The sequence below is a fragment of the Zootoca vivipara genome, chromosome 4, assembly GCF_965207765.1.
Source record: "Zootoca vivipara chromosome 4, rZooViv2.hap1.1, whole genome shotgun sequence".
Taxonomy (NCBI): Eukaryota; Metazoa; Chordata; class Lepidosauria; order Squamata; family Lacertidae; genus Zootoca; species Zootoca vivipara.
In genome coordinates this window covers 12158470-12176848 of record NC_142587.1, presented here as the reverse complement: position 1 = coordinate 12176848, position 18379 = coordinate 12158470, and the positions used below count along the sequence as shown (strand labels likewise).

Genomic DNA, 18379 nt, shown 5'->3' with positions numbered 1-18379 from the left:
TGTATTGCTTCATAAACTGAATTGACTGACTTTGTTGTGTCAGATTGGGATGAAAGGTTCTCGAATATTTTGGCTTAAAATCTTTTTAACATGTATACTGACAATGTTATTTCAAATAACATTGTTTTGAATACTAGGGTTATAACTGTATGTAAACTTTTTTTCTGAAATAGCATGCATTGGCTTGGGTTCCATTTTTCTCACCACTTGTTGGCATCATGGCTTAATTTAAAAGTAGCTGGTGCTACCCAGCTAGATGGGCAGGGTATAAATAATAAAATTATTAGTATTGAAACAAACGACTCCTTCAATAGGGATGGGGAACCTGTGGCCTTTTAGGTAAAAGTAGTTTTTCCCTCTGTTTTATTTATTTTTTAAAAAACTGAGGCAAGTTCTGCTGGTGTGTTTGTAGTCTGTTTTAGCCGCTTGGTGGCAGTGTTGTGGGGTGGGGAGCTGGAGACTTTTAAAGAAGTTGGCAAAGTTAAAAAAACCATTGGAGAGTTTATTAATATGAACATCAGTTGAACTTGTAAAGTTGTAAATTGATTTTGGGGATAGAGAGATAGTGTAGCAATATGTAATTCTCCTAAGATTTTTGTTACACTTATGCAAGTGCCGTGTTTCTCCGAAAATAAGACACCGTCTTATTTTTTCCCCTCCTTCTCCTGCTGTGGCCGGCATTGCTGCTGCGCCTATCACTATCTTATTTTTGGTGTATGGCTTATATTCCTTGAATGCTTAAAAATCCTGCTATGGCTTATTTTATGACTACGTCTTAAAATAGGGGAAACAGGGTAGCATATCATTTCATCCTTCATTGAAATGTATGAGCTATTCTCTGCGGAACATCAGAATTTAAGATACTACAGCAGTGGGTCTAACTGGGTATTTCTCTTGCTCAGCCATGCACCACTTGTACTGTAGACCGGTCATTCAGTATCTTGCGGAGAGTCAAGATCTGGCTAAGGAGCCTAAGGTTGATGATGACAGGGAAGCATCTCAATGGGCTATGCTTACTGAGTGTGCACCGAAAAACTGTATTGGAAAAAAAGGAGGAATTTGAGAAGGAAGTGCTGAAAAGGTTTTTAGCAAATACAAGAAAACTTGTTTTAGTTAGATTTTTTTAAAAATAAGATGGAAAAAGGCATCATTTTTTGCAAAATATACTCATTATCATGAAAGGTACTCCCTGATGTTTATTTTTAATTTAACTTCCTAGTTTTCAAATGGCAAGATTTTGACAGATTTTTTTTTAGCACTTGGGGGTGAAAAACAACTGTTTAATTAAACTGTTTAATTAAAAACAACTGTTGTTGAAACATTTCATTCCGAATCAGCTAGACTTAGTCAGACAGAGGATGATGACAAGTGGGTGTCCTCCCCCCCTTCCAACATAAATCCTGGCTATGCCCATGATCCCTACAGCAGATAAAACTGAGCTAGGTTTGATTAGATGTAAGGATGCTTCCTGTCTTCCTAAGAAAGAATGCAAGTGCCTGCCACAGGGACAGCTCTTCAAATGGTGGTACCCATTTGCTATGTCTTTATTTGGACTCCCTTATCAAGGTTGAACTCTGGCTTTGCAGGATGAAAGGATACAATGCAGAATAAATCCAGGACTTCTGATCTGTAGAGGTTAGTGATAATGGCATGGGAACAGAGGGAAAAGAAACTGGATAGTATATAGTATTGGTAGGCAGCTATGCTCACTACTATACCACCAACGCGATAGTATATAGTATAGAACAGGGGTGGCCAACTCCCAAGAGACTGTGATCTACTCACAGAGTCATCTACCCCCTTTTGGGGGGTTCAGGTCAAAACTGTTGAGTTTTTTTTAAGGAAGGGAAGCCCTGTTTTGGGGGGTTTAGGTCAAACTTGTTGAGCTTCTTTTAGGAGGGAGGGAGACCCATTTTTGTTTAGGGATTCAGGTCATAGTTGTTCAGCTTTTTTTAGGGAGGAGGAAAATTTTGGGTGAGCTTTTTTGGGTGCCAGTGATCTAGCAGTGATCTACCACAGACATCCAGTGATCTGCCGGTAGATCACGATCTACCTGTTGGACATGCCTGGTATAGAATAATTGAATTCACATCTAGATGGAATATCAGATACTATAACTGCAAAATAACTGCAAACAGCCCTTATCAGCAGGAGCAATGCATTTTAAGTCAGAAAGGAGTGGCTTAGATGTATGATGCTTTAATTGTTGAATCAGGATACTAGTGTGTGTTTTGTGGCTCTCTGGATCTCTCATAATATGAGCTATGGAGCATCTTGTGAAAGCCACCATGAACATGGCAACAATTCCAGTTCATAGTTCTTTTATGATTTAAATTAATTTTGTTTTTAGCTTCTATCAATACAACAAATGGCCAAAATACACGCTGTGCTCAAATTTATACTGTCCTCCAAACAATCCTTTTGCTGTAAAATCTGGAGCGTACTTCTGGGTGTCATTGCTAGGTCTATTTTCCTTTAAGCCTTATAAGTCTAAAACCAGATGCTGCACTGTGCTATGTATGAATATTAAGACAAAAGAAAATCACCTTTGAGAGTCTGTCTGTTGAAGCAGAGTTTGGGTGGTGGGCAACTGGCTGCTTTTCTACTCAAAATCATACCATTGGCCCCATTCGGACAAAAGTAAAAAATAAACAATTTTTAAGCCTTCTAGTGAAAAATTAATTCTACAGATAACACTAATAATACATTCAAGTGAAATGACAGTGGCATTTCAATATCACCCTCATTAAAGGAAAGTTCAGATTTGCAGCTTCTTTAATATACGGTACATGACACACAGAGGATGACCACAGGAAATTATCAAAACAGTGGAGTCTGATGTTCCAAACTGAGAGGAATTGTGGACTGAGTTTAGCTCTAGGTTTCCATTTTTTAAAAATCTATAAGCTTAATTGCGTCCCATCAGAGAAAAGGTTGGGTGGGGTATAAATGAATTGTGTGTGTGTGTGTGTGTGTGTGTGTGTGTGTGTGTGTGTGTATCTGAAGAAGTGTGCATGCACACGAAAGCTCATACCAATGACAAACTTAGTTGGTTTCTAAGGTGCTACTGGAATGATTTTTTTTTATTGTGTGTGTGTGGTATGGTGCTTGCTTGTCTTCTGTTAGGTATTATAAATTTTCATGCATAGGAAAGAAATTGCATGAAAGACATGGGTGCCATTGAAACCTAAACTAGCTTACTGGATCCCAGCCAAAACATTATTAGGCATAAGCAGAGCTAAGCACCTTTAGGTCCCATTAATTTCAGTGGGCAGATTAACCATGTGCATACATTTCTCTCCCACAGAAACCAGTTTAACTTTAACATGCTTAATGTTGGCTGTATTGTGCCCATTATTAATACTTCATAAACAATGAACATAGTTTTATTTGTTTTTTATTCTTACTCTTCTGCCTGACATTATGAAGTTTTCTGAAATGTTGCTGAAATGTTTTTAAAAATAATGCAACAGATTCTAAGTATCTTTCTCTTTTTTTTTTAAAAAAACAAACTTTATTTAGAATTGTTTAGACAATATACTCACAAACATACACATACACATATAACGTTAAAATAAAAGGAAAAGGAACTAAGAAAAAAGGAAAAAAGAAAACTTATAATCAAAGACAATAACGTAAACAAAACAATATTTGTAATATATCCAAATCATAATTGTAACAAAACTGACATAAAAATCTTGATCATCAGACAGAAGATAAAAAAACTTATAATAAAGACAAATAAGAATAAACAAATCATATCTTCCTTCAAATAGTCATCCATGCTTAACCCCCTGTTCTTTCCGGGTTCTAGTCCAGTTCATCTTAACCATTAGTTCTGTTTAAAAAAAGCTTGATTACCCTCCCCCTTGCCCTCCGCCCCTGGTGACTTCCAGTCATTCCTATATGTTGATTATCTTTCTTTCTTCTGATGCATACTTAATTCAATTTTTCTCCTTCCCTCTAATTTCGTTGCCCTTCATACCTCTGCCACAAGATTCGCTTATCCTACCTTATTTTTCATATATAATTCAAAGGATTCCCAATTTTTACCCGCTTTTTCCCTGCCCAATCCTTTTGAAATCCCATTTTGAATAGCCAAATTTTTATATCCCACTAATTTCATTAGCCAATCTTTTATATTTGGAATTTTATCACTTTTCCAGTTTTGTGCGATTAGAACTCTGGCGGCTATAGTACTATACATTACCATACATCTGTCTTTGGCCTTGATTTCTTCGCTTAACATGCTCAAAAGAAATATCTCCGGTTCTTTCTTGAATGATGTTTTAACTATCTTTTTAAACTCCTTATATACCTCATCCCAAAAATTTCTTATTTTTTTACACCACCACCAGACGTGTATAAAAGTCCCGATCTCTTCCTTGCACCTCCAACAGGTATTGTTGTTTCCCTTGTATATCTTTGCCAGACGCACCGGGGTTAGATACCACCTAAATTGCATTTTATAGATGTTTTCCTTCAAATCATAACTTGTAATCATTTTAATGTCCCTTGACCATAATTTTTCCCAACTTTCGTACATTATTGGTTTACTCACATCCTGTGCCCATTTGACCATTACATCTTTTGTCAATTCGTCCTTGGTTTCCCATTCCAGGATCAATTCATACAAATTTTTTATAAATTTATTTCCCCCTTCCAATATTATTTTCCCAAATTTAGACATTTCTTTTTCGAAACCAATTGTCTTATCTCTTTTAAGTCTTTCATTAATTTCAAAATACTGTAGCCACACATTACAATGTCTTCTAATTTCATTATAATCCTTTAATTTTAGATATCCGTCTACCTCCTCTAATAATTCATTATATATCGGCCAATTGCTTTCCATATTTGTTTTTTTAACTGATATTATTTCTTTAGGTGATATCCACCGTGGTGTCTTCGGCTCCAATATCCCCCTATATTTTATCCATATTCTGTAAATTGATTTTCTGATGATATTATTCCACAAGGCATTATGCACATTCAATTTTTCTCTTGACAAATACCAGTGCCAGCCAAACAGATTCTAAGTATCTTTCTCTAAAAACAACCACAACCACATAATCCTTTTAATATTATTGTTAAGTTCTTCCAATGTTTTCTTCGCACTTTTTAGTATTTGAAGGGAAATAGATGTCAAATTCAAGTGGATGCTTCATAATATTTGTGTAGTATTTTTTCCACATTTTATAGGCCCATAATTTTTCAATCTTTACAGAGCCTTATATTTCCACCCTGTGTTCCCAATGCTGTGAACTTCATTTATAGGTTACAATATTTACTAGGGCTTCCATGCTTCCTTACCGGTATTTGTTTCTTTATTATTTACAATTGGGGACAATGACGCATTAGCATTTTGAATTTTAAAACTGTTCGACCATTGCATTCCACACTAAAATGAACTACGTTAATTCAGTTTTAGCAATGTATTGAAATTAAGATTGCTCTAGTGGTTAATGAATAGTTTGAGAACTTGCGGTACTACATATTAATTGCTAAATTAATGAGTTATAAAAGAGTGAAAAACAGAACTTAAAACATTTGTTCAAAATTTGACATTGTTTGTTGAATAGTTCAATAGCAACCAGTTGCTCAAAGAAGTCTGTTAGTCATACTTAGAGTACATCAGTTGAAATCAATGGAATTAAGTCAATTGGTCTGCTCTGAATATACCTTGAGTAAGTAAAAGTGATATAAAATTCAGGAATCTCAGCTAAAGCATCCATGACAGATGCTTAAAAACCTCCAAGGAAGGAGAGTCCAGTCTTCTGAGGGAGACCATTCCATTGTCAGAAAGTTCTTCCTGATGTTTAATCAGAATCTCCTTCCTTGTAATTTGAATCCATTGGTTTGGGGCCTACCCTTTGGAGCAGGAGAAAACAAACTTGCTTCATCTTCCATGTAAGAGTCCTTGAGATATTTGAAGATTCCTTTCAGTCTCTTCTTTTCCAGGATACACTTATCCAGCTCCTTCAGCCTTTCCTCATAAGGGCTGGTTTCCAGACCGAGTTACTTACTTTCCTTAAAAGCAAAGTGAATTCTTAAAATTCTTAAAAGGGTGAATTCTTAGTTGCACTAATTTGCTAATATCTTCAATGGCTTGACTAGGCGGTTCTGACTTTAAAAATAATTCCCAAGAAATAATGTATGTCTCTCTTGTAACACTTCATTAACAGCTTAGCTGTTTGTTTGCTTTCATAGATTTAATGGTCTTCATTTTTACTGTCTGAAATGCATGGCAAACTCCAGTGATTTCAGCCATCAGAAATAACGTGAGGATTATCTCACTCCATTACTTCCTTCCATTATGTGTGTGAGGCTTGTAGAACTGTATTGCTTCCAGAGGGGAAAAGAAAGCAGTGTTTTGTGTTTCATTTGCTAAACAAATGAGTTATAAAATGAGGTCCCTAGTCCGTGAGCCCCCTGAGGTTATTTAGTTTGTCATATCAGTATGGTGCTTTTCAGTGATGACTGCTCCTATAATGTTTTCAGGCATACAAAGCTATAATTTATTGCATTTATTGCATTGCAATAAATGGATTATGAAACCATTTAATATAAAAGGCTATTGACAACAATAAACATTGTACAAAACTTATTATATACTTTTAAATCACTTGAGTAACAAAAATACTTTTTTTCGATTACTAATACATCCCTTTGAACACTATCTTTCACAAACGAATGTGTTTAGCTTCTTGTCCCATGGGGAATTCTTTTGAGCAACAATTCTAAATCTGCAAATACTGACAGATTTGGAGACCAACAGCACAGCTGTCCAACTGTTGCATAAAGTCAGACTACTTATAAATAATACTTCTTGGTTTATTAAATATGCCCTAAGTAGTGTAAGCCTTTACTGTTGGGATTTGCAAGATCTTTGTAAATTGTATTTTAAAACTTAATGGTCTTAAAGGAATATTTATAAATCTGTTCTTCTGTGTTTGCCTACTGAACCATAACAATATATAAGATTATTCTATAGCTGTGGAACTTGGCATTTCACTTACTTTTGAGACTCTTTTTTTATTTTGTTTTTCTTCCCTTAAGTTCATTCCTACAGCTTTGCCAAGAGTTTTGAAAAAAAAGTGGGTGGTATATACATTTGAAAAAAGAACAAGTTTTGTTGCTATAGAAGTGTGTGCATACAGTTTTTGCCATTTGTGGCTGAATATATATGCTCTAGAAGCAAACCAAAGATCCTTCAGAAGCAGTTATTTTGTTGGACTTAGCGTTTTCTCCTGCTACCCATCAGCCCTCCAGAGCAGATTCTCAAGGTGCATCAGAGAAAGGGGCTATAGTCTGGAGGGCAATCTTTTCTACCAATGGTGTCCATTCTTCTTGTGGATGGATACATTTGAATTTTCCCCTTTCATGTTTTTCTGTCTTTTTCCTTAGTTAACTATTATTCTCTTTCTGTGTTTGTTTTTCTTGGGATGATCTGTTTCACTTTTATCAGTTATAGGGGTTGAGGGAAACTTTAGCAAATAGTCAACTATTACATGCACTCACTTGAATTTTGAAGAAGAAGAAGAGGAGGAGGAGGAGTTTGGATTTGATATCCCGCTTTATCACTACCCGAAGGTGTCTCAAAGTGGCTAACATTCTCCTTTCCCTTCCTCTCACATAACAAACGCTCTGTGAGGTGAGTGGGGCGGAGAGACTTCAGAGAAGTGTGACTAGCCCAAGGTCACCCAGCAGTTGCATGTGGAGGAGCGAGACGGGAACCCAGTTCACCAGATTACAAGTCTACCACTCTTAACCACTACACCCCCCCTGGCTCTCTTAAGACCTGATAATATATTATTAATGAAGAAGTCCCACTGCAATGTGTCCCACTGGAACATTCATATACTACCTAGACTTAACATTGATCAGAATGATCTGTGAACTCCAATTCTGTGTACAAATTGTCTAAATCTCCCATTTTTCATTTCACATAGTTGGTACATTTCTAGTCCTTGGGTTTGCAATGGAAATATATGCTAGTAGTTGGCAACTGGCAGCCTGCCCCTAACTCTGACCTCAGGAATGTTGCTAGCTGATCTCTTATCAGTTGTGTCTCCCCAGGCCTCAAATGCTGCTATTTTAACTTTACAGCTGCCTGAGTCTAGCAAGCCTTAAATTAGGAAGGAAGAGGAGAAGGAAATGTTGGCAGATGTGCTTAGCAAACCTGCAGGCATCTTCTATTGGTTCATATTACAGGGCAGAAGCAATAGGAAAAGCTTGTGTGATTGCCCAGCAGTTTTCTTTTTAATCTAAGCACCATGTTCTTAGAAATGTTTTTGACTGAACCAGCTTTAAGGTTAGGAGTTTGATTTATTGAAGCCAGTTGGCAAGCTGTGTAGTTGCTAATGCAGCATCTCAAGTTTAGAGATACCAGCAAAGGTCAGAAGGCTTAAGCCTGGAAACATGCCCCAAGAGCTTGGTAATGCTTACCTCCAAGGCAAACAGCAGAACTTCAAACGTCTCTGATTTCTTGTCTGTCTTGGAGTAAAAGCAAAGTCAGAGAAGATTTTCTAGAGTATACCCTGCTTGAAGATCTGCCTCTGGTTAACACCTAGAGGCAAAAGGCTGAATATTGAAGGAGATCTTATTGCTGCAGTAATTTGTTACGATCATCCCCATCTTCAGCATCATTTTTAGTGGATCAGGATGGCAGCGTGTGTGTGGGGGGGTAGGGTTATTTAACTTGTTACTCCCTACTGTCACTGCCTTTCAGCCTTACCTACCTCTTAGGGTTGTTGTGGGGATTAAATGAAGGGGAGGGAATTAGGTACTACACCTTGAGCTCATTGGAGGAAAGGTGGGATGTAATTTAAAAAGTAAGCTACATTGCAGTCCCAAATCAGATCCCTTATGCCTGCAATTTGCATTGGGAAAAGTGTCCCAACAGACTCAATGAGAGGTTTTTAAAAATTCAGATTTCAGATATGCGCCCCCCCCATATTGACTGGGACCACAGGGTCAAAGTAACCGTACCCCCATGTCAGGGGCCTGAGACAGGGTCCCACCCCCTTCTGCAGTTTGTTGGATTTCCATGCTAGCTACAGTGGTGGTAGCACTCATGTATTTGTGCATGTTTTGTGTGCCCTGTGCCTCCCCTCAGTGATAAGATGGGCCACTGGCCAAACTAGTTATAACCAATGGATTATGAGCAGTTTAGAAACCTGCTTGGTGTTGGATGTTAAGGGACTATAGTGATACATTTATAAATACATTGCAGCATCAGTTCCCATTGTCTTCTGAAAGCTTTTGGTCTAATAATGTATGAAAGACACTTCAGGGAATACAACCTCATAGAGACATTCAATGTGCAGCGGTTACAGAAGTTGCATTGTGTATGTATGGGAAAAGACTGGGTTGTTTTGCAGAAAGTAAAGTCTAACTCATGTTGTGATTTTTCAATGCAGGTGGTGCATTGCTGTGAGTATATCCCGTGTTTCTCCAAAAATAACACACACACACACACTATGGCTTATTTTCAGGGGATGTCTCCCCCCCTCCTGCTGCAACTGGCATTGCTGCTGCGTCTATCACTATGTGGGGTATGGCTTATATTCTCTGAATGCTTAAAAATCCTGCTGCAGTTTATTTTATGGCTATGTCTTATTTTCGGAGAAACAGGGTATAAAATAAAGCTTTACTTTTTTTTTACATTTCAGTATTCAAAACATGCCCTTCATGCTGAGAAAAGAATTGAATTCCCCACTTCCTCCAAACATCATCAAATGAATCTGTCCATCAAGAAAATATAATATACTTGCTGTAGATGTGTATTTTACACTGTGGAGAGTAAATTTAACAAAAGAATATTTTTACATTGAGCTGCTAAATCTGCAGTCAAATATTGCTTCTTTCTCAGGTTTTTTTTTAAAAAAATACTCAAATAGTTGGGAGGTTAAGGTCATCTCAACATGACTGTTAAGAATTTGTGCCGACCTGAAGCACAACACTGAAAGAAAACAACAGCTACAGCTATTTCATGGTTCTTGATGTTAATTCCACAGAATTTGTATAAAAGGATATGAAAATAGCTCATTTTCGCCACATATTCTAGTTTGTGCAGCTTCGTTTATGCATGATGCAGTACCATGAGCACAGAAAAAGTTTTGGGACAGATGGGGCTCATCAACCTGGGAAGGTAGTCCATCTAGGGGAAGGAAAACTCTGATTCTAAGCCTCTACCACTTTGTGGCTATACTCATTCATGAGAGGCTTTGGGAGTAAACCCCAAGGAAAAATCTGTACCCATTGGCTTGCAGGACATCTTTAGAAGAAAAGGTTAGCTAGGGATTATGGGAATTGTAGTCCAACAACACAACAGCTGGATACCCAAGTTTGATAAACTCCTGCAGCCAAATATAGTACCAAATGTAGTATTCTGCTTCCCTTTGGACCACATTAGCGAGGCCGAGATGAGGGTCTTGTCTCAGCATCCCAGGACTGCCTTTCACAATGCCCAAGCTTGTGCCGGCTTGTGCTGCTAACTCAGAAAAAACAACGTGCGAGGGAGGTAGCAGTTACGAGTCTTTGCAGCCACAGAATGCGCTGTGATTCTCCAGCAGTTTGACTTCACCCCCAAAGGCTCTCTCTTGAGACAGACGGATGCCCACACAACACACACAGAAAGCGTTTAGAGTGCAGAAATGGACAAATTCAAAATGTGTAGGCTACTAAAATCTCAGCCAGATAATTGGCTCAATATGATTTTCATGGGGAGGTAGAGCATGTGTGCACAGAGCCTAAACAGCAGCTTGAAGAAACAACTCAGACCCTACCAAGTCTTTACAACTGATTTCAATGGATTTAACAGAACTTTAATTTTTTCTAAAGATATATTTGATCTTGCAAATGGCAAACAGCATCCTCCAGAACTGTGGCTTGCTATAATCTTATAAAGAAAAACAGAGTGACAACAAAGTACACAAAATAGCTACCAAGGGAAGGAAACCTGGAGATACTGCTTCTGAAGCAGCACTGATGGAGGCAATTAATGTCAAAGTACAATATCTGCATGCCTCCTTAATTCCAGAATAGCAAAATGATTTTGACATTATCAAAGATCAACTAGATAAATTAACCAGAAGAAACTATGAAACTGATTGTGAAAAACAAACCCCAAGGCCAAATCCTACACTGGACGCTTGGTACCTCTCACTCTGGAATATAGCTATACAGTAGTACCTCAGGTTAAGTATTTAATTGGTTCCGGAAGTCCGTACTTAACCTGAAGTGTGCTTAACCTGATGTGAACTTTCCCATTGAAAGTAATGGAAAGTGGATTAATCCGTTCCAGATGATGAAGAACACCCCCTAAAACAGCAATTTGACACAAATTTTACTGTCTAATGAGACCATTGATCCATAAAATGAAGGCAATAATCAATGTACTGTACTATAAAATAAGACAGTATTGTAGATGAAAGAAATTAACATTTACAGAGGTACCTCAGGTTAAGTACTGAATTGCTTCAGGGGTGCCATTCGCACCCCGAAAAGTACTTAACCAGAGTGGCGATAGCACGCATGCACAAAGTGCTGATAAAGCGCTTCTGCGCATGCGCGAAGCGCGCAGATCATTTCTGCGCATGTGTGCGCAGCGGAACCTGGAAGTAAACACTTCCTGGTCTGCAGAGTACTTAACCTGAAAGTACTCAACCTGAAGCGTACTTAACCCAAGGTATGACTGTAATGGAGATTTTGGCAAGGACTACAACATCCAGATCCTATTTATATGATTTGGCATTCCTTTATGACATATATAGTGGAACCATCATTTTCTAGCTCAATTGGTAAAGCAGGAGACTGTTGCTCTCAGGGTCATGGGTTTGAGCCCCATGTTGGGTGAAGAATTGCTGCATTGCAGACGGTTGAACTAGATGACTCTCATGGTCCCTGCCAAATCTACAATTCTACGATTCAAGACAACTTTTGTCACAAGTCTGGCAAATCTGAAACTATACTTGATGATTCAATAACATTGATATACTTTACTTTGTTATTTTAGCTCATGTATAACTTCTACATGCCAATTTCATCGGTCAGAATTGTTCTCTCTGTTTTATATAGATTATAAAATGAAATAATAATAAAAAGCTTTATCCAAAAATATGCTTTTCATTTGCTGGAATGGCATTCACTACCAAATTAGAATAAAATATGTTAGAATTTTCAGGATGCTAAAATAAGATAAATTGGGAACACTTGTTCAAATAATTCATAAAGTTTACAGAATTATGTTTTTCTTAGCATAATTTGGATTGTCTGGGCACATATTTTATTTTTAGTGTGTAAAGCACAGCAATATTTCTATGAGGTACTTGTTGTATCAGTAATATCTCAGTTGGTTGAACTTTAGTACCTCAAATGGGTTTTACCTATTGGAGGATGCTGAGCTGGGCAACTAAACAACAGGAAACTACCGTAAGCACTGTCAGCTAAGCCACAATTGAGCACAAAACAATATATTTAATATTTATTTTAGTTTATTTTTAAGGTTAGCTATTTATTTTTAAGGACCCAGGTGGCGCTGTGGGTTAAACCACTGAGCCTAGGGCTTGCTGATCAGAAGGTCGGCGGTTCGAATCCCTGTGACGGGGTGAGCTCCCGTTGCTTGGTCCCAGCTCCTGCCAACCTAGCAGTTCGAAAGCACATCAAAATGCAAGTAGATAAATAGGAACCGCTACAGCGGGAAGGTAAACGGCGTTTCCATGTGCTGCTCTGGTTTGCCAGAAGCGGCTTTGTCATGCTGGCCACCTGACCTGGAAGCTATACGCCGGCTCCCTCGGCCAATAATGCGAGATGAGCGCGCAACCCCAGAGTCGGTCACGACTGGACCGAATGGTCAGGGGTCTCTTTACCTTTACCTTTACCTTATATTTATTCCCTTTTTGATAACAAATTGCTAAACAACTTAAAGTTGAAAATGAAGGAGAAACTTTGTTGTTTTTCATGCGACTTATTTTATTTGGTTTGGTTATTGTTTTGTGGTATGATAATCAGAGAGTCTCATGTACATTGAACAGTTGTTACAACAAAAACTATCTCACTTTATTGTATTGGGTCTCTCCCCCCCCCCCAAAAAAACAAAAAACCTTGAAGTACACTGGGTTTGGAGAAGGATGGGGACCTTAGCTAGTCCTTGTTATGTTATTTCCTATTTTGATTAAAAGTAGCATCTTACTAAAAATATATGAAGAGTTTTGTGAGTGTGTACAAACAATCGCAACAATTCTATAATAGAAATAGCTTTTTGATTTGCATCAGAAAGAGAAGTTAAGAAATTACCAAAGAGGGCATACTCTTTTCCCTTAATCTGTTTGGTCCATTAAGAGGCCAGAGGGTGGCAGCAGTGCTGCAGGATCAATCTCCTTGGGGCATTTCTACACTTTGCTGAAGCTGAAGGCAAATACAGTACAGAAAACAAGCCTCTTCCCTTCCCACATTTGAAGGCCATTTGTATCTTACTGATTGTTTTTTAAAGAAGCATTTGTTTATAGTATGTAAGCCCTTGTGATTATGTACCATCAAGGATGCACTTATATTCAGTTTTCTTTAATGTTTAGATATGTTGTAATAGGTAGGGTTATGGATGAATTTAAGTAATTCTAACTTTGCCATTACCCTAGGAGGACAACTTTAAGATGTGCAGTTTATGAAATCTCTGCCATTTTTCATTCCTTTGCTTTTGGATGCACCACGTTAGTGAGCTGCTTCACTTTAGTCCATTGCCTGAAGCTTTCTCAACTGATTTAATTCTTGCTAGAGTCATCATTACCCTCAGGAGGATCAGGTAGAACAGTGTAGTTTTACACTCTGGTGCATCCTAGAAAAGCACAGACTCAATTACTATTTCTCTTTGGAAAAGAGGAAGATTGTTTCAGGGAGTTTTCGTTTGGTCTGTTAAGATTAGTGCAATACATTAAATACCTACAAGTATAAAAATAAATAAATCTCCAGTCCTTCCTAGGATGCGGAAATAAAGCAATACCTTTTAATGTTTTCAAAAATTATTAATATTTGGTAATAAACTTTATCATGCCGGGCTGGATAGCTCAGTTGGTAGAGCATGAGACTAAGACTCTGAATCCCAGGGTTGTGGATTTGAGCAAAAGATTCCAGCATTGAAAGGGGGTTGGACTAGATGGCCACAGTGGTCCCTTCCAGCTCCATAATTCTATGAATCAATGTACAGGCGGAAAAAACTTGGAATTAAATAGAATTGTTGATATACAAGAGAAAAAATAGTACTGAGGCATTCACATACCAGTTGCTGATGAGCTGGATGATATTATTTTGGCTGTCTTAAAGCATACTTAAAATATACATAAGTTTAAAACAGGCATAAACAATTAACATTAAAACCTTTTAAAAAAACCAACAACTCCACCAAGTTGATGTTTGTATTTGTTGTCTAACAAAAGTGAATGACATGGATGCATTTCCTATGTCCTATGATATCATAGGAAGAGTTTGGGGCCTTTGGCATAAGACTTGGAATAGCTGAAAAAAGGAGATCCATTTGGGGCAGGCTGGCTGAAGGCAGGTTGGGAGACATGCCTTGGACTCAAGTGCAGCACTGCTGTTGGGAACAAGTCTTCTTGAGATGACCATGCTGTAAGATCTGTCCTTCATGCAGACTGAAGGAGTATATCTGTGAATAAACCATACCTGGGTAGGGTAATTGAGAGAGCAGTTGCTGAACAGCTTGGTAGGTTTCTGGATGAAACATCGGCTCTGGATCCATTTCAGTCCGGCTTTCGCCCTGGTTATGGGACCAAGACAGCTCTGGTCGCCCTAACAGATGATCTCCGTAGACAGTGGGATCAAGGCGGGTCGGGATGGCTGATTCTTTTAGATTTGTCAGCAGCCCTCGACAGCCTTGGACCACCGCCTTGCCAACGTGGAGATTCAGGGCACAGTCTGACAATGGCTGCGCTCCTTTATCTCAGGTTGGTGACAGAGGGTGGGGCTAGGGAAGGAGTTGTTGTCGCAGCACTCCTTGATGTGTGGAGTGGGCAGGACGCAATCCTTTCCCCAATGCTTTTCAATATCTTTATGCGCCCCCTTGCCCAGATTGTGCAGAGCTTTGGACCGGGTTGCCATCAATATGCTGATGACACCCTGCTTTTATCTGTTGATGGACGGCTGCCCTGACTTGGCCCCGAACACACTGACCAGATGCTTGGAAGCTGTGGCTGGATGGCTGTGTGGGAGCCGGTTAAAGTTAAATCCTTCGAAAACAGAGGTCCTCTGGCTGGGTCAGGACAACATGGGGTTGGGGGCCAACTCCCATCTCTTGCGGGGGCTCAATTAGTGCCAGCGCCTTCTGTCAAGAGTTTGGGTGTAACCTTTGACGCCTCCCTTTCTATGGAGGCACAGGTTGCAGCCACAGCAAAAGTGGCAGTTTTCCATCTCCGCCATATTAAGCAATTGGTCCCTTACCTTTCTCGCCCTGATCTGGCCACAGTGATCCATGCAACGGTCACCTGCAGGCTTGATTATTGTAACTTGCTCTATGCAGGGCTGCCCTTGAAGCTGACCCAGAAACTCCAGCAGTTGCAGAATGCTGCAGTGAGGCTCCTTACAGGGTCCTTGCCATGGGATCACATTCATCCAATGCTTTACCAGCTGCACTGTCTCCCGGTGGACAGGGTCAGGTTTAAGGTGCTGGTTTTGACCTTTAAAGCCCTATGTGGCCTAGGACCCTCTTACCTACGGGACTGCCTCTCCTGGTATGCCCCGCGGAGGACCTTAAGGTCCATAAATAGCAACACAAGGAGGTTAGATTGGTTTCAACTAGGGCCAGGGCCTTTTCAGCACTGGCCCCAATGTGGTGGAACGTTCTGTCACAAGAGACTAGGGCCCTGCGGGATTTGACATCTTTCCGTAGGGCCTGCAAGATGGAGCTGTTCTGCTTGGCCTTCGGCTTAAACCCACTCTGACCCCTTATATGGGATTTGGTATATAAAATTTCCCTTGGCATTTTTGCTGGCCCATGTAGGATCAGCGTGGATAGCTGGCTGTATTTTAATTAACTGCTTCTCTTAAGTCTGAGCCTTTTTCTCTCATTGTTCTTTTGCTACAATGAATATTTGCAGTTCAACCACAGATGCCAGTACAGTAGCTGTACTTACAGTTGCAATGTTATTGCATCAGTTGCAGAACACACAAAAGGCATCTACATTAAATTTAATGTGTACCTGAATTTAAACAGCATAATTATTTAAACAAAACCATGTTTTAAACTTTAAATTTACTTCATATGCCATCATTTAAATTTGCTTCTTATGCCATCATTAGCTTTAAATTTACTTCGTATGCCATCATTAGCTAGACATTCCCTTTCTCCATCAAATGCCTGTGTAAACTTTTCCCTTATTTTATACTGGGAAATGCTTCATTTCATAATTATTTATATTTATCTAAGCAAGTCTTACAATAATTATGACACAGTATATCGCCATATCACACCGTGAAAAGTGTTTTAACTAGGCAATATACCAGTGAACAAAAGAAGAAGAAGAGTTTGGATTTGATATCCCGCTTTATCACTACCCAAAGGAGTCTCAAAGCGGCTAACATTCTCCTTTCCCTTCCTTCCACACAACAGACACCCTGTGAGGTGAGTGGGGCTGAGACTTCAAAGAAGTGTGACTAGCCCAAGGTCACCCAGCAGCTGCATGTGGAGGAGCAGAGACACGAACCCGGTTCCCCAGATTACAAGTCTACCGCTCTTAACCACTACACCACACTGGCTACTAGGGTCCTTTACCATACCTTACTACAATTCTTAGAGCCAAACTACAGGTGATGGTAATTGTGTTGTTTGCAATCACATTGCCATTTCCCCTTATTTAATTATAGGTGTGGGGGTGATTGATATCAGGCCCACAGTGTGCAGGGAGAGAAAGTTTATTAACCATTCCACCCACCACTATGATTTTAGCAAAAATCTCTTCCAAGCTACACAGAAGTTTGGTCCCCCCCCCCCCGCCACTGCAGCATGAGGAGTGTGTGTTGATTTTAAGCATAATTGCAACCAGAGAAGAAGGGAGGATTAGACACAGTTAGTGTCGTGTGTAGTTAGACCTTTCACTTTTCATAAGAGGAGATAGTTAGATTGTTAACACTATATGTTGGCTTTACGTAAAATGCAAAGAATCCTGGGAGCTGTAGTTTAAGGGTGCTGGGAAATGCAGTTACGTGTAGGGTAAACTGTAATTCCCTGAATTCTTTAGTGATGGAATGTACTTTAAATGTATGATTTGTGCACAATCACAGTGTCTGGATAACAGAATCTGCCAATAATTGTTCCAGAAACCTCTGGCATACCCTATCATGCCTGTTTTATTAGTTTCTTGTAAAAGAGCTTCCCTTTTCCTATTAACATCTTAACACACTTTTGAGGTTTTTTTGCAATTGGCACTATTCATGTGTGACCAAAGAACTTCTTAAAAATGGAGTGTGCCTAATACATCTTGAGTGACTTAAGAAGCTCATATTTCCTTATTTAGGACTTCCCTTTGGCAGGTATATGGCCTAGTATTGCTTAGCAGTTGTACTTTAAAAGAAGAATGTCTGTTTTTAAGTTTAACCATAGAAGCTTTTATGCACACACTCACCAAATCTGCTTATTTTGTGTGCTTTAAAAATGCCATTATTATCAAATGTTGAAGTTACAGTACTTTCATCTATGCAGCTGACACATTGCATAAAATGTCAAAGATAATGGAGTCTGGACTTTGGAGATTGAAATGTCCTTTTCTCTTCCCACAAAAATGTGAAAGTGTTTAGGCATAGGCCACTAGTAATTAACTAATACGAAATGCATTTAACACATTTTTAAAAGGCTGGAAGTGATTGCTTGACATTTCAATATCCAGTTTAATCTGCTGATTCTACTTTGGTAGCTATTGTATTATCAACATTAACTGTCCTCTTCTGCTAGACTTCTAAAAGTGCAAGGTCCAGTGAGTGCTCTGGAGGTGCCTGATTCTGCAGAATGGTTAAACATCTTTGCACAGTCAATGCCCTGGTGGGAAACTATTGGGAGACCCCTATAGTACTGCCATATATTGGGTAATACAGATATAGCAAATTTCCCGTCTTCAGTCATGAGTGTCATTGATTGTACAGCCATTGGTCATACAGTCAAAAGGTCTCTAATTCTCAGGGGATCCCTGAGATGGGCAGAAGTAAAGAACAACAACTGGAGGAATCTCCTGCCCAGAGTTAACCTACCCCACCAAAGACTTCATAAAGATAAGGAAGGGAGCCAAGCAAGGCTGTTGCAAGAGCCTTAGCCACAAAGAGCCGCAAAATGCATGTGACAGCATCTGATTGCAGCCTCTAGTCCAGGGGTCAG

General features: G+C 39.1%; 1 protein-coding gene across 1 annotated transcript in view; it reads left to right on the top strand.

Moving 5' to 3' along the window:
• HS6ST3 (heparan sulfate 6-O-sulfotransferase 3) overlaps nt 1-18379 on the top strand; it is a 150286-nt gene that overhangs the window by 2646 nt on the left and 129261 nt on the right. The window lies entirely within an intron of this gene.